General features: G+C 54.4%; 1 protein-coding gene across 1 annotated transcript in view; it reads right to left on the minus strand.

The window, feature by feature from the left end:
* PSMB2 (proteasome 20S subunit beta 2) overlaps positions 1-16,807 on the minus strand; it is an 82,910-nt gene that overhangs the window by 27,554 nt on the left and 38,549 nt on the right. The gene's annotated exons all lie outside the window — the stretch shown is intronic.

Raw genomic sequence — 16,807 nt, forward strand, 5'->3', positions numbered from 1 at the left:
TTACTACAGTTGTATTAACTTAATAAAATTGTATGAAATATGATGTGTAATGTGTCCCAAGCCAACAGCTTCCCTCTGCTCCTTCATCCTTCAAGGGAAAACCAACAGGCAAGAATATCCCTTAGCAAAGTGGTGGCCACGAAGGGGTTAGCTGGGACAGGAGGGGGAGCTGGGGACAGCTGGGTGCTGGGCAGGGACCCACGTCACCCCGCAGTCTCCTGGGCAGTGGACACTGATGGAACCAGGGCTATTGTGTCCAGTTCTGGAATCCTCACCAGAAGAAGGAGATGGAGCTCTTGGAATGGGTCCACAGGAGGCTACAAGGATGATCCAAGGGCTGGAGCACCTCCCGTATGAGGAGAGGCTGAGAGAGTTGGGGTTGTTCAGCCTGGAGAAGAGAAGGCTCCGAGAAGACCTTATAGTGACCTTCCAGCACCTGAAGGAGGTACAAGAAGCTGGGGAGGGACTGTTCACAAAGGCTTGGGATGACAGGATGAGGGGCAATGGGGATAAACTGGAGAGGGGCAGATTTAGACGGGACAGAAGGAGGAATTTCTTCACTATGAGAGTGGTGAGACTCCTGCAGCTGCAAGCACAGACTGTCCAAAGAAGCTGGTTTAAGGGTGGCCAGTGCTGACCCTCGCCTACCCTTCCCACGTGGTGACCAGCCCGGATCCTGCTCACCCCCATCCACCCCTTGCACGCGTTTCTTCCCGTTTGCACCTCACTCCTGGGCTCTGTGGGAACAGGAGCCCTCAAAATAAAAGGCAAAGCCAGCATCGCCCTGGTGTTCCTGTCCCTCCCGGCTGGGTGCTGGGACCCCAGGGTCCCCCGAGCGTGTCCTGCCCTGCACGGCCATCGCCTGCTCCTGTGCTGCGCCGAGCGCCGCCGTGCGCGGCTGCTGCAATTAAGGGCTCGCTGGGTTTCTTCGTAGCTGCAGGACAACATTTTTGAAGGCAGGACTTTGATCTTATTTCCTAAGAGTTTCTCTTTCCCTTCCTTTTCATGTGTGTTTTCCCTGGGTTTTGTCTCATTACGCAGGTGAAGGCTGATGTTCCCCAAGGCGGCCGTGCCGGAGCTGAGGTCCCCATCTCGCCCCCCGCTGCAGCCTCGGCCGGAGGCGCCGGGCCAGGGCATCGTTTCCTCTTGGAGCAAGTTTGTCCTTGGGCTTCTCCTGGGCAGAAGCTGCCAATTACACTCAATATGCCAAGCTCTGTCAGATCAGGTTCTTGTCAGAGAAAACACTGCGCTGGGGTCCTTTTTTTTTCATGTCTGTGGTTGCTGTTTTCTTGATGTTTTTAATGATTTTGCAAAGGAGCCCTAACGATGGAGACAAGGATGCTGCTGGCAGGTCTTCACATGCTGCTCTGGCTCCCAGCGGCACCACTGCCCCCAGGACCCGCTGGGGACTATCATCCCCAAGCATCCATCATCTCCCTGGGGATCATCACCCCTGAGCACCCATCACCCCCCTGGGGACCATCACCCCTGAGCACCCATCATCTCACTGGGGATCATCATCCCTGAGGACCCATCATCTCACTGGGGACCATCACCTCCAAGAACCCATCATCTCCTTGGGGAACATCATCCCTGAGCACCCATCATCTCCCTGGGGATCATCACCTCCAAGAATCCATCATCTCCCCGGGGACAATCATCCCTGAGCACCCATCGTCTCCCTGGGGATCATCACCTCCAAGAATCCATCATCTCCCCAGGAACAATCATCCCTGAGCACCCATCATCTCCCTGGGGATCATCTTCCCTGAGAACCCATCATCTCCCTGTGGACCATCACCTCCAAGAACCCATCATCTCTCTGGGTACAATCACCTCCAAGAACCCATCATCTCCCTGGGGACCATCATCCCTGAGCACCCATCATCTCCAAGAACCCATCATCTCCCTGGGGACCATCATCGCTGAGCACCCATCATCTCCCCAGGCAGGTGATGGGAACAGGGACAGGGACAGCCCTTCATCCCAGGGATGCGCCACCAAAGATGAGGAGCCCATCGGGAGGCTGCCAGCCTCTCGGGATGTGCTGTCGGCTCAGCCCAGGGTATCAAAGTCAGCCAGGATAAATAAATAAGTAAATCTCATCCCCTGAACATTAGCATTTCTTCTTAAAACAGATCCAGCCTTCTCGTAGCCGTAATCCTCCCCAACGCCAATCTCTGATTAAAACTCCGGTGTTGAGTGAGTCGTAATCCTCCCCACCTCAGGGCCATTTTATTATTGTTATTATTTTTATCCATTAAAACCTGTTTTCTCTAAATGAAATCAAATAGGGGCAGAGATAACAAAACCCATTGCTTTTTCACATATATATAAAAGAAAGAAACAGTTTGCATTCAAAAAAACCCAAAGTTAATAAATGGCCGAGCCCCAACAGATGGGGGTGTGTGCGGAATTTGCATTTTTCAGATTAACATGCACGAGCGAAGATAGAAAACGCACTTGCCCCAGGGAAATAATTTGAGAAATCTTTGCATATTTTATTTAAAAGCATGCCGCGTTAGGCAGGGTAATAATGCAGAGCGATGGTGATTAGGTTAGGCCTGGAGGGATCGCAGCCTGGGACCCTCCCTCCTCTCTCGCTCGGTCTCATCCTCAACCCCTTGGTGCTACACCAGCCCCGTCGCAGGGGGAGAACATCGAGGGGTTTAGCCCCATGGATCTGGGGCAGCTCTGAGCGCCGGCAGCGAGGCGTGGGATGCTCCAGCCCCGCACACAGCAGCAACTCAAGGAAACTCAAGGGAGAGGTGTCTCTCCGGGACTCCCTACCCATGGCAGATGGTCTTTAAGGTCCCTTCCAACCCAAACTATTCTATGATTCTATGGTTCTATGATTCTATGACTCTGCAGATCCCATGAATCATAGAATCATAGAATCTCCAGGTTGGAAAAGACCCTCTGGATCATCGAGTCCAACCATTCCTATCAACAAAGAAGAGCACCAAAGCTGGTGAAGGGACCGGAGAACAAGTCTTATGACGAGCGGCTGAGGGAACTGGGGTTGTTTAGCTTGGAGAAGAGGAGGCTGAGGGGAGACCTCATCACTGTCTACCTGAAAGGAGGTTGTAGTGAGGTGGATGGTGGTCTCTTCGCCCAAGCAATAGGATGAGAGGGAATGGCCTCAAGCTGCACCACGGCAGGTTCAGGTTGGACAGTAGGAAAAACTTCTTCACCGAAAGGGTTCTCAGGCACTGCAGAGGCTGCCCAGAGAGGTGGTGGAGTCCCCATCCCTGGAGAGTAGATGGGTAGATGAAGAGTTTAGGGATATGACAGGTACAGTTGGATTCAATGATCTCAAAGGTCTTTTCAACCTAGGAATTCTATGATTTACAGCATCCCACAGAGGCGGTTGTGGTCCCAGTGCCCCAATCCCACAGACTGGCTGGGCAATCCCAGCCATGGAATTCAGCTCTGGCAGCACCAAGGTCCAGCTTCTGCACAAGCACAACCAGCTGGCACGAAAACATTTGAACCATCATATTCTCTGATTGAAGTCAAGGAGTAAATCAAGGCTCATCCCTTACAGCACATCCCTGGGAACACTCTATGGGCAATAGACTTCAAAAACACATTCAGGCAGCCTAAAAGAAATGGGGTGATTTCTCATGAACTGGTACTTCTGGAGCGCTTACGCCCCGCTCAGTGCTTTTCTAGAGCTCCAAACCCCTGGGCGTGGAAGCACTGGATGAAGGTCTTCTATCTCCCATCCTTGGGGTTCCCCCCTGCTAATTAATATCTCGCTCTGGGCAGATGGAGGTGCCCCTCCAGGATCCCACCCTGTCGCAGAGCAGGAGCGGAGCCTGCGGAGGGTGCCTGATCCTGCAGCTCCCATTAACACCGCTGGTGTGAGGTTGGGTTAAAACCTGCGGTGCACAAGCCTGGAGATGAAAGTCCTCACAGCTGTGCAGTTTAACAGGGTGATAATTGGGGAAGGAGCATAAAGAGGAGGCTCAGCAGGGGCAGAGGGTTTTTTTGCACTGAGCCGGAGGCTTGGAGGGGAGTTTGGCAGCTGCCACCCCCTCCTCAAATTCTGGGGGTGTCTGCAAGATGAGTTGCTCCTCTGTGCTCAGCTCTTGCTGGATGGAGAGTGGGTGAATGGTGTGGAACCTATAGGGCATCTTTTTCACAGGGGGCTCATCCCATTCCTTCTCTTGGGAAGGCAAGAGGAGGGAGAAGCCCAGAGGTCTGGGATTTACCTTTCCTGCCTGTCTGATGCGTGCAAACCCTGCAGCCTCCTTGCAGGTCAGCGGTGCTGGGCTGGGGGCCACGCGCTGCCAGCATCGCTGAGGATGCAGCCAGACCCCAGCAGCAAAGGTAGCAACGGGAGGAATTTGGTAATTCTACCTAAAAGGGATAAAAGCACCAAAACCAGGGCTGCGATGCTGCTTTAGCCTTGAAAATTTTAATATCCTCTTTAGTGTGAGCCTCTTTGTTATGGCATTTAAAGCTTCAGGTCTCATTTGTCGGCGTTCTTCTAGGTGATGAGATCTTGCAGTCGTTTAAGAAATTGTTCAGCTGGGGTCTGGAGGGGGCTGCAAGGAAAACAGCCCCAGTGCAAAGCCAGAAAATAGCTTGGAGCAGCATCAGAGCAGCCAAACCAAGGTACATGAGAGCTGGAGCGCTGCTCTTTCCTTCTCAGTTCCATCAGGGAGGGCTTCCCAGCTGCTCCTGGAGCCACCCCTGTGCCCTCACTGCCCACTGTTTCCTTCTGCAACCTCCGTACCCAGCTTGAAACATGGCAAAACCCCTTTTCCCTGGCAAAACCAACCCCTTGGAAAGCTCCTGCCCCTTCCCTGGCTTTGAAATCTGACCCAGAGCCTGGCTCTCTCCCTGTCTGCTCCCATTATTAATAAACTTTGAAGGGCTCCCTTCTGTCCTTAATGAGATTAGTGTTATTTTCATGCATTGCTGCAGGGCAGAGGACTGAAAAAGTGGCTGATCTGTAAACTAAAGGGTGCTAATCTATAGAGGGTGGGTCCCCGTCCCCATGGCCTCAGGGGCTGGGGGAGAGTAATCAATTAAAAGAGGGGATTAGAGGTGCTGGTCACCTACTTTATTAAGGTCACCCTGACACCCTCCAGAAAGCAGGCGGCTCTGGGCAGGCTGTGCTGGGTCCAGCTCGGTCATTGAGGCTCTTACAATTAAAAAGAAGCCTTAATCACCAGCCCCTGTTTACACTCTGGGCCCAAAGGAGCAGTAGGGGAAAATCTGTTGCTAATATATTAATGGGCACAATTTGCTTAGTGGTTCTGTCTGGGCTTTGTAAATTAATGCTAATTTAAAGCACAACCTCACTGTCCTTTTTTTTTTTTTTTTAGCTTTGTACATGCATTTTCATGTACGACTTGGCCAAGTCGTATGCTTTTTCCTTCCCAAATAGAGCTTTGGCTTCATAGAATTTGTTTAAAATGTGGTTTATTTTAGGGAAAGAGAGAGTGACCTGGCTAAGGGTGCTGCTGTTGGATAGAAATGAACCAGCAGTGACACCAGGGACCTCTATGTGCTCCCAGGGTCTCCATCCTTCCCTTTGGAAGCCCTGACCTGCTCCCAGCCTGTTTTTGGGAAAGGGGGAGCAGTTTTCCTGCTGTGGGTGCTGACAATAATTAAATACCTCTTTGCGATGAGCCTCAGAGCATCCCGGGCTGGAGCTGCAGGCAGGGACCCAGCACACCTGAGCCCTGGGGAGTGGGATGCAGCACATCCCTTGCCTCTCCTCAACCATCCTCCCTCCAGAATGTCCCAGCCGCTCCTGGGATGCTTGGGATATGGAGCACAGCGTTGTTTTCCCTCGCAGATGCTCCGTGCGCTGACCGCAGCCGGTTTGCAGCGGGCACGGGGTGCAGAGCTCGGGCAGCGGTGCCAATTAGCGGTGCCGCAGTTGTCACCCGCAGATGGAGCTCGGTGGCATCGTGCTAATGCTCATCTCCCCTGAGTGCCAGCGAGGAGCCCGTGGGACGTGTCCCCAACACCCTGCGGCACCCGACTGGGGTCCAAGGCCCCCCCTGCTTCTCATCGAGGACACTCCAGTGCTTCTCTCCTCGCCTCCACGCGCGAAAGGGATGTCAATTTGGGTTTATCCCAAGCCCTGTTACTGTCTCGGTGATAGTTATGGGGTGCTAAAGGGATTAGCAGCCCCCGCCGCCTGTGTTGGGTGGGCACGGTGCCTTGCTCTGGCAGATAACGTGGAGCAACAATGCAGAAACGGGGGCTGCAGAAAGAATTACCTTCATTTCAAGACCAGCTTTAGACAGAGAAGATGCTGTGGGGAGCGATTGCTCCTTTTCTGGGCCCTGGAGTGAGCATCAGGCCCAGGGAAAGAAGCTTTTCTTACAAGGAGGGTGGGCAGCAAGCACCGCGAGCCAAGCAAGCCCATGCTGGATGCTGTGAGGCTGCAGGTCTTGGGATGCGTGGGGAAAGCATCCCAGTCATGGTCCTGCAGCCACAGAGGGTCTGGTCTCAGGGTGCCCCTCGTTCTATCCTTGTGTTGGGACAGCTGGCACCAGCTCCTGGTGTGGCACCGAGTCAGGAGCTTGATGGCAACAACCAGAAGGCAAAACCAAGTGGTCCAGGGGCTCATGGCAGTGTTGGAAGGTCCCAATTTGTTGGAAGGTCCTGAGATAGGCATCTCAGCTCTTCAGTAATGGATTTCTTTGGGTAAAGCAATCAGAGGCTGGGTGTCGGTGGGGGCTGTGACCCCCTCTGGCCAGCGGCAGCTCTTGACCAGTCAGATACGGCAGTGGGATGCCAAGTGCTAGAAGGACTCTCTTGGGCCACGCTGTCTGCCAGTCCTCACCCACTTCTTTCACCCCTTGGTGCAGCTCTGTGCCATTTCTTTTCAAATCATTCACATCTTTATGCTTTATCTTTCTCAGGTGGGGCATCAACGGCCTCACCGCGGCTGCCTGCAGATGAACAGCATCGCAGAGCAGCGGCCGCTTAGGATGGGCCGAGGGAAGACCTGGGTGCAAGGTCTTGGCTGGGGATGTGGCCGGGGCCAGATTCTGCTCAGCAGTTCCCCAGGCTGCTACAATTACTCCCTGTGGCCGGAGAGGCTACTGAGGACACGATGCCTCTTCCTTCACCCTCAGCATCCCTGCCCAGCCTGACAGCATCAGTGGTTTTGCATCCTCAACTGGCTCCCAGCATCCCACCTCCAGCCTTCGTGGGGTCCCCACCAGCCCGAGAATCAACACCTCTCGCTTTGAGTCCCCAGGAGGTGACAACCACCCCGGAGGGCTGAAATCCCCTTCTGGTGGACCCTCCCCTTGGCAGCGGGTTTAATCCTCGCAGCCACAGGGTCCGGGCTGCATCGCCATGGGCGCTGGATTAGGGACCAGCCCGCAGCTCTCCTTTGTCCTCCCCATTGTGGAGCATTTTGCTCGCCTCTGCTTTAAACCTTGTAACCATTTTGCTGCCTTTTAAAACCCGGCTGAATAGGGGGTGGGATGGAGAGGAGGGGGGGACGGAGAAGAGCCGAGGCTTTGAGGCTGAAGAGAAGCATTCAGGCTGCAGCTGCCCCGTCTCAGCACATTCCCCGTGACCCCCACGGGCACCGCGGCGGCCACCGAGCATCATTGGCAACTCGGCTGCTCCGGGACAATCCACCTGCTTGCTCAGGACAAGCACTTTCATGCCTATTGGGATTAGAGATTTTAAGTGTCGTTCCAAATTGTGCGGATAAACAGTCTTGTGAAAACTTGTTATCGTGGGGAAAAGGCCCCCGTCACCACCCTCAGTCGCTGGCCTTTTGTTTGGGCAATTTTTATTGCCGGATTGGATTTGATGAGGTTTAAGGTTTATTCTTAGGACTCCATTGAAGAGCTGAGCCTTTGTCTCCTGCCGTGGAGCGTGAAGAATATGAAACGTAGGCAAAAATAAATCTGCTTTTCCCCCGCATTAGCCGCCCGGTACACGCGGGGACCACCAAACGCAGCTGAGAGCGGCAGCACCCGCTCCCTCTGCTCCATCTCCCGCCTGCGTGGGGTTTGCTCCAGGCTTGCTGGGCTCTGCACCCTCTCCCCAAATCTCCTCTTCCCCCTCCAAGCTGGGACAGCCCCCACACAGCTCTTTGCGTTGCAGGAGCCAGGCAATTTGGGTGATGCAGCTTCAGGAGGTGCTGGGTCTGCAAAGAACCCAAAACACAGTGAGGGGAGAGGAGAGCATCCTTCCTTGTCCACCCCTCCAAAAAAAAAATCCAACCCCATTAGGCAGGTCAGTGCCTTAATCTGCTTCATTTACCACCAGTCGCTTCGGGAGAGATTAATCAGCAGGGTAATTCCTGAGGAAAGGTTGCTCTGGGGGCTGCCTTTCGTTTGAGAGAAACTCCCTGCAAGTTTCACCTCTGTTGAGGGGAACCTGCTTCAACACGCTCCGCATCGGCTGCCTGGGCACCAGGGATGTGTCGGCACCCCAGGCTCCATCCTCACCTCAACCCCAGAGCCGTGGGGCGAGGCTGGTGTCCAGGGTTCGAGCTGGTGACTCCTGAGCAGCTTTGGAGGCAGTTTTGGCAGCACCAGGAGCCAGCGGCAGGCGTCTGGCACGAGCTGAGAGGCTGAGTTTCTAGAGAGCCTGGAGCTGGAGGCAGAAAATCATGCAAAACTTGGTGGGTTGGGCTGGTTCCAAGTGAAGATAAGAAAACCAGCACATGCTGGCCTGGAGGAGCGTGGCTGGCTTGGAGAGATGCCTTTCCCAGTGGCTCCCACCACAGTCCCAGGTCTCTGGACTGCAAGGTCCTGCGGCCAGAAGATGCCACAGCCTTGTCCTCATGAGCTGCTGAGGACGGACACGCTCTGGCCCAGTGGAACCACAGGGATGCAGCCCTGCCTTGCACACACCACGTCCCCATGGTTTGAGCAAACACTTGGGGGACCCCAAGTCCCCTATGAGAGCCTCGACCATGACACCATGTCTTTATTTCTCAGAGAAACCTCATTCCTGAATCCCCAGCTCTTGAATAAGAGTGAAAAGTGAGCAATGATGTAGAGGGAGAGAGGAAAATAGAGTGGTAGAGAGGATAAGGAGGAGAAATCTTTCCAAGGTCTGGGCCCCTCGCTATGAGAAGGATGTTGAGGCTCTGGAGCGAGTCCAGAGAAGAGCAACGAAGCTGGTGAGGGGGCTGGAGAACAAGAGGAGCGGCTGAGAGAGCTGGGGGTGTTCAGCCTGGAGAAGAGGAGGCTGAGGGGAGACCTCATTGCTCTCTCCAACTCCCTGAAAGGAGGTTGTGGAGAGGAGGGAGCTGGGCTCTTCTCCCAAGGGACAGGGGACAGGACGAGAGGGAATGGCCTCAAGCTCCACCAGGGGAGGGTCAGGCTGGACATCAGGAAAAAATATTTCATGGAAAGAGTCACTGGGCAGTGGCAGAGGCTGCCCAGGGAGGGGGTTGAGTCCCCTTCCCTGGAGGGGTTTAAGGGACGGGTGGACGAGGTGCTGAGGGACATGGTTTAGTTTTTGATAGAAATGGTTGGACTCGATAATCCAATGAATTTCAACCTGAATTTCTTATTATTAAAGAAAAGAGGTGACAAATGAGCAGGATGCAAGGCGCCTTCTGTTGATACCCACTGTCTGGGCAGTTGTCCCACCACCACGTACCAGGTCCCTGTGACAGCAGAGGAGGAAAGGGATGAGAGCTCAGCCTTTGAGAGGCAGGACACAACCACCCGCGGTATCTTGGCTGGGACACCCGAGCTGGTGCCACAGACTCAGGACACGGACTGTCACACTTGTCCCACCCCGGCAGCGTTGTCACCGTGCTGCTGGGGGGGGAGGCAAGCCTGTCCCCCTATCTGCCACATCACTTTGCATCTAGCAAGATGATTCCCTAGATACCCAGTGATGTTCCAGCTCCTCCTGTTTGGATAAAATATCTGTAATTACACGCATGCCTAATTTGAATTATTTCCAGACTGCAATCCTAACACTTTGGACTCCTCTAAGCAGCTTGGCAGGCGACTCCTTTCTCAACAGGGAGAAGAAAGGTGGTGGCACTTCTCTTCCTTGAGTGAGTGGCCAGCATGGCCATCGAATGATCACCACAAGGTGCTAACAGCTCCTTCTCAGCACCCAGAAAGGGTTTTCTTCAAAGTCCGACACATTTCCTAATGTACTTTAGATGTCTGATGCCACAAAGAGGCACAGGGAGGAGGATTTCTCCATTTGCTCTTAGGCCCTGCTGTGGCCAGCCCCGTTTAGGGGAGACTGAGGTGAGATTTTAGGGAGAAATATTTTGCTGTGAGGGTGGGGAGGCCCTGGCCCAGGTTTCACAGACCAAGGGTCCCTGGAGGGGACCAGGTTGGATGGGGCTTGGAGCCCCTGATCCAGTGGGAGGTGTCTGTGCCCATGGTGGGGGCTTGAACTGGATGGGCTTTGAGGTCCCTTCCAACCCAAACCATTCTGTGATTCTATGATTTTGGAGCTGGGAGGGCACGAGAAGTTAATCGATGTGCCCAAGGCCTTGTTTGTAGCTGCAGAGACGACGAACGCTTTCCCAAAAATGACGCTGCCGTCAGAAATCGTGGGGCTGGTGGAGAGGGGACGGAGTGAGTTTCTTTGGCCCGTACCGGGTTAGACGTCACGTTTGATTCTCATCACGGTCCCTTCTGGCTCCGCAGTTGACGGGCTCAGAAGTGGCATTGGCTGAGGAACAAGAAATATTTCGTCAAATGTTCAAGGCTTTAAAATTTGGTTTCCTTCCAGTCTGTGACCGCAGCGAGTCCTTCGGAAAGTTTTCCGCGGCAAAGGAGCACGTCCCGAAGAGCTGGGGGCAGAGTCCGTGTGGGCAGCAGAAACCACCCCACCGTGCTCAGATTTTGGGGGGCAGCGGGTCGATGTCTCCAAGCCCTGAGAGCCCGTGGCCCCCTCCGTTTGCCCCCAGCCCCGGTGCGGCGGGTCCCTGCCTGCCCGCGCTGTCAAGCAGCATTGTCTCCGCATGGTGGGTTTCTTTCTGTGCAGGAGAGTCGTGCATCCCCTCCTCGCCGCGCTCAGCAGCCTTTTGCTGTCACATTGCATTATTTACTCCATGAGAAGTGACGGATGAACCTTCCCCCCCCCACTCTGACACACACCTACAGCTTCCCCTGCCCTCAAAACATCCAAGAGCCGCTCAGCATCACCGGGGTGCAGGAGGACAGAGGGCAAGTCTCCTCAAAACAACCCCAGACCTCAGCACCCATCGCTGACCCCCTGCCCCCCAGCATCCCGTGCGGCTCAGGGATTGGGGAGGAATATTGTTTAGGATTTGGGAAGTGATATCTCAGCTGGATTTTGAAGGTCCTGGTCCTCTGCTGGGGATGATGTAGGGTGGGTATCTCCCTGCCCGTTGCTGGTTTTGGGGTGAGGGTCCAGGCACGGCTGAGCCCCTCTGCCTGATCCAGTGGGAGATATCCCAGCCCATGGCAGGGGTGTTGGAACTAGATGATCATTAATGTCCCTTCCAACCCAAACTAGTCTACGATTCTATGATTAATCCAGGGCAAAGCATCCCTCTCCGCGTCTCCCCCAACTCTTAATTCGTTCTCCATGTTTTTTTTGTCTCCCCCCTCCTCCCCCTCTCCGTCTCAGCTGCCTGATGAATGAAGGATGGGTTTTTAAGCCTTTTTTACCCCCAAGGCCTGCAGCTCTGGCTTGGCTGCTATCGCTGGGATAAATGCAGCCTTTTCGGCCTGGAGCAGCATCCGGCAGAGCCGCACGGTCCCCCCCGCGCCGGGTTATCAATCCCCGCTCAGCATCGCCAGCGCCGGGCTGGGTCCTCTCCACTGGGAGCCCTTTTCCTCCCCTCTGGCCACAAGAAAGACCAGTGTGGCTTAATTCTACACAGTATCAACACCAAACAGGCTCAGCCCAACGCTACTGGCTTCTCTTAATTCGTCTTTGTATTCCTCGGTTTTCATGAATTTTTAAAAAGTTTCCATTTCTCCGTTTTATCCGGCGGGTTTGGGCGGGTTCGAGGGGCGCGAGCAGCCCCCTCCTGGAGAAAACAAAGGAGAAGGGAAGTCAGCTTGGATCTCTCCAGCCTGGAAAGTTTTCGGATGAGTTGAGAAATAAAATCTCCCGCAGCTCAGCGGAGGAAAGGGCCCCGGTATCAGATCCACATCGCTTCGGTCCTGGCACAGCGCGGTGACGCGGTGCTCGCCCTCCTCGCCAGCATCACTCCAACGTAAAAATACAGATGGTGCCACTCGCGGGGCAGGGCTGGAGCCATGGGGTGGAAGGAGGCTTTTGGAAAGCAAAGAAAATTTATCTGAGTCCTCAACGGACTTAAAACAAACCCCAAATGACTTTATTTGTTGTTATGCTCTAATGCAAAATGCAGCCTCCATCCATGACTGGGAACTGGAAGCTGCCTTCTCCCTCCTGGCCCTCTCCAGAGAGCAGAGAAATTAAAGCAGGACAGGGAAAAATGGAGATTCCAAGATGGAAAACACAGATAGAGGCCGTGAACGCAGCCAACCCGGGGTTGTTCAGGGCCAGTGTTTTGGTTTGGATTTGAGCGCAGATAAGCTGGGAGCCTCCCTCCACCCACCTGGACCTGAGCCTTGCTTGGAGCCTGAGCCACGCAGCGTTCCCAGGCTCGTGGGAGCCGATCTGGGGGGTTAACCCCGGCTCAAGGGGCTGCAACCCCAGGGCTCGGGGCTCTTGGTGTCTGCAGAGCGTGGCAGCGGTGATGCCACCATCCCACTGCGTCACAGCCCCTCCTGGGCAGCCCTCAGCCCCAGCCCTACAAGCAGAAGCCCCCGGGGTGGTTGTTTCCCCGTCCTGGACAAAATGAACCCGCAGACCTCTCCAGTTTGAGGTGGGGAGGTGTTTCTGGGCTCTCCAAGCCGAACTTTTGTTTTCAAGCCCTCGGTCAAGTGCTCAGAGACGGGCAGCTTGCGTGACACTCGGATTATTATCCCCTTGGAGGAATAAAGTGCAACATCGAGGCTTCTGGGATTCAAAACGATGGTTCCAGGGCTCTAGATATTTCAGTGCCGATGCTTAAAACCAGGAAGGCATCCCCTGCAGCAAGACAGCCTCTACATCATAGGGGGAACGCGCGATGAAATAATGATGTACAACTGGCCTTGAGGCGCTCTTTGCAGCTTGATTGGCCTCCACGGCAGAAGAATAACCGAGAGTTTATTGCTTCTCTTCTAGTGATCTTTACTCCCAGCTGTTTTCTCGGGGAGGCCTGGATCCCCATACCTCATCCCAAGGGCGAGGCGCTGAGCGGGGCTGGTTCCCAGGATGGGATCTGCTGTCACAAGGTGGATCTCTGTGGGAAAATCTCCTTGACCTCTGCTCAAAGAAGGTGAGGAGACCTGGCCACAGCTTGGAGCTCTTTCTCCTGGGGGTGCAGCCAGCTCCTGGAGCGGCTCCCTTGGCTCCAGCACCCACCCGTCGCGAACAGAGGGCACCCGGTGCCCACCCTCTCGCATCGCATCCCCAACCCACCCAGCATGCCTGTGCCTTGATGCGGCATCTCAGCAAAGCCCCGAGAGCTGATTCCTGCCCCCTGAAATCCCCACTGCCTGGGCAGGAAAAGAGAATAAAGAGCATTTTCAAGCAGAAAGCTGTTGGTGATGCCCGTCTCCCGGTGCCGTCAGCAGAGGGCAAAGGTTGGATGGTTGCAGGTGCTTTTTTTTACCCCTTTATTTGGAGGAGCCGTGCTGCAAATAGCCTGATTTTTAAGATTTCCCTATCATTAAAATGTAAATGAAAACAGACACGAAAACAATCTGAATTTCCAGCCGAGTTGCTCTTGCTTAATATTCTACCCCGAAGGGGGATGTGCGGAAGCAACAACATTTCAAAGGGAATCATTAAAGAAGGCAGGCTCAAACTGCGTTTTCATCAGATACCGCAGCAAAGCCGAGCGCTGGGGTCTTGCCCATCCCACCCTGCCGGAGAGGACAAGAGGGAACAGCTTCGGAAAAAAAGAAGTGTCCGAGCCAGGGCCAGAAGGACCCGTGCACTGAGCTGGGGCTGTGCAGGCAGCAGGAAGACCCCGATACTTCCCAAACTTGCCTGCAGTCCCTTCCACCCCAAGTTCTCAGCGTCCTTTGTTCTGCCTCGAGCAGGAGGCTGAGGTGGCTGCATTTATATAATGAATTTAAAATCAAATACACAACATCAGGGAAGGAGAAGAGCCTGAAAAACAGTGTGAATCCAGTCCAGCCGCGCACCAGAGCTCACTGGGGTAGGGAAAAGGCTGAGAGGTTCTGGTTGAATCCCAGACTTGCTGCCCAAACAAGCTGAAATGTCATCAGCGCTCTGGCTTGGCTGCGTGGAATAGCTGAGAGCTGCTGGGTTTATATTTAGCTTTCGCAGAGGTCACCAGGCAGTGGCTGCATGGAGGCTCGCAGGGTGCAGAGCACCTCAAACCAGCACCATGCAGGATGTGTCAGCTGGTCAAGGGAGGAAAGCGCTGGGGGATGGATTCGGCATCGCTCTGGGACAGTCCCCAAACGCTGCAGGGACAGGTCTGCAGGCTGGGTGCTCAGTCCCAGTGGATGCTGCTTGAAGAAGAGGGATGCACCAAGGCTCAGGACCATGCAGGACGTGCCTCCCAGCCTCATGTGCCCAATGGAAGATCCCCACCAAGACCCAAACCCTCTCCTTTTCCCCATCGCCTCCCCGATCTGTGCTTCCCAGCAGTCTGGAGGGGCTGCAGGATGGGTGCTGCCCCATGGGCCTCATGGCAAGGGCTCCCAGCTGCCTGGCTGAGATGCTGGCAGGCAGGACAGCTGAATATTGCCTGGGATGCAGCAAGGACAGAGCCCTTCGGCTCCCCACCACCCTCCCGGACCTCCCAGGCAGTGGCAGGTGCTCCCAGCACAGTGCTACATATGGATCCTATAAGGACAGAGATCATCTCTCCAGGCAGCAGGGATGGATGGTGCTGGTGGGACCTGGGGCTGCAGAGCCCCTCACCGTGCTGGGTGCTTCCTGCGAGCAGCGTTTAGGGTGAGGGAGCAGCCCCGGCCGGGCTCACCCTACCAGCCAAAAGGAAAGAAAAGCCCTTTTCCTGCTGTAAACCAAACATGTGAGACCTGGGAGTCTCGGAGACACAATAAGCAGGGGATCCCAGGGTGCCTTAAGCATGTCCCAGTCTGATCCATGGATGTTAATGGCCTGAGATGATTAATTTGCTTTTGTACTTCCGTGGCATCAGTTATCACATCATTAGATTTTATATTTAAAGAGTGCTTTTTAAGCCCGCAAAACACTGGGAAGAGTTAGAATGGATTCAAATTACAAGGTAAAATATTTCCCTCCAAAGCTCCATAAATACTTGATTCTTTTTTTTTTGCTATTATTTTAACTTCCACAGAAAGGCAAAGTTTGCCAAATCTTGCTTTGTGCAGTAAAACCAGTCCAGTGTTAGAAGGATTTAATACAATAATAACAATAAACTTTCAGAGGAGACCTTAGAAACAAAGAGCCTTCTCTGCCATGCGTGGAAATTCCAGCTCGAGTTTCTGAGACTCGGTTTCCCCGGTGCTGGGGAAGCGATCGTGTGTGAGCCCCAGCCCCGACGTGGCTTCCCACTTCTCCCCAGCCCCACACAACAGCCTCATCCAGATCCCTCTGGTGATGCTCAGTCTTCCCACCAGCCTGGGCAGCTTTCAGAGCCAGAGCATCATCTCGGAGCCCTGGAGAGCTGTTTCATCCACCTGCCAGATGAGCATCCAGCCCCTTATTTACCGGGGACTGGAAATCCATGAGGATTGAGAGCTGCCCTGTGGAGAAGGTTGATGAGAAGCTCAACACGAGCCGGCAATGAGTGCTCGCAGCCCAGAAACCAACTGTGTCTGGAGCTGCACCCAAAGCAGCATGTCCAGCAGGGCAAGAGGGGATTCTGCCCCTCTGTTCCTCTCTTGAGACCTCACCTGGAGGATTGTGTCCAGTTCTGGAATCCTCAACATAAGAAGGAGATGGAGCTGTTGGAACGGGCCCAGAGGAGGCTACAAGGATGATCAGAGGGCTGGAGCACCTTCTGTACAAGGGCAGGCTGAGAGAGTTGGGGTTGTTCAGCCTGGAGAAGAGAAGGCTCCGAGGAGACCTTCGAGTGACCTTCCAGTACCTGAAGGGGCTACAAGAAAGCTGGGGAGGGACTGTTCACAAAGGCTTGGAGTGATAGGATGAGGGGCAATGGGGATAAACTGGACAGGGGCAGATTTAGATTAGACATAAGGAAGAATTTCTTCACCATGAGGCTGGGGAGGCCCTGGCCCAGGTTGCCCAGAGCAGTGGTGGCTGCCCCATCCCTGGAGGGGTTCAAGGGCAGGTTGGATGGGGCTTGGAGCCCCTGAGCCAGTGGGAGGTGTCCCTGCCCATGGCAGGGATGGGCTTTAAGGTCCCTTCCAACCCAAATTATTCTATGATTCTATTATTCTATGTCCTCAGTATGGTCCTCAGGCACATCCCAGCCCAGTGCCTCCCCATCACAGGGCTGGGTCCGCAGCTGCAGAGGGAGCTGAGCACAGGGAGGGCTGCAAGGTTCCAATCTCCGGGGGTCCAAGCACCCGGGGGCACCGCAGATCCCTGGCTCCCCTCACGCTGGGCTCAGCCTTGCAGCTTTTTTATGTCCTTATTGTTTTTCCCTCTTCCAGTTGGTCGGGATTTTAATTACTTCCCAAATCTCCTGTGGGCACCAGAGCAAGGGGGTGGAAAGAACTCTGTCTGAAGTTGCTTTTGCAAATCTGCACTGGCCATCTCCAACCCAGCTCTCAGGGCACAAGCATCGGGGCTCCCAATATCCGAGGAGGAAGCCTCTCACTCACGGAGCAGATCCACCCCTTTGATG

This window comes from Phaenicophaeus curvirostris, chromosome 23 (genome assembly GCF_032191515.1).
Source record: "Phaenicophaeus curvirostris isolate KB17595 chromosome 23, BPBGC_Pcur_1.0, whole genome shotgun sequence".
Lineage (NCBI taxonomy): Eukaryota > Metazoa > Chordata > Aves > Cuculiformes > Cuculidae > Phaenicophaeus > Phaenicophaeus curvirostris.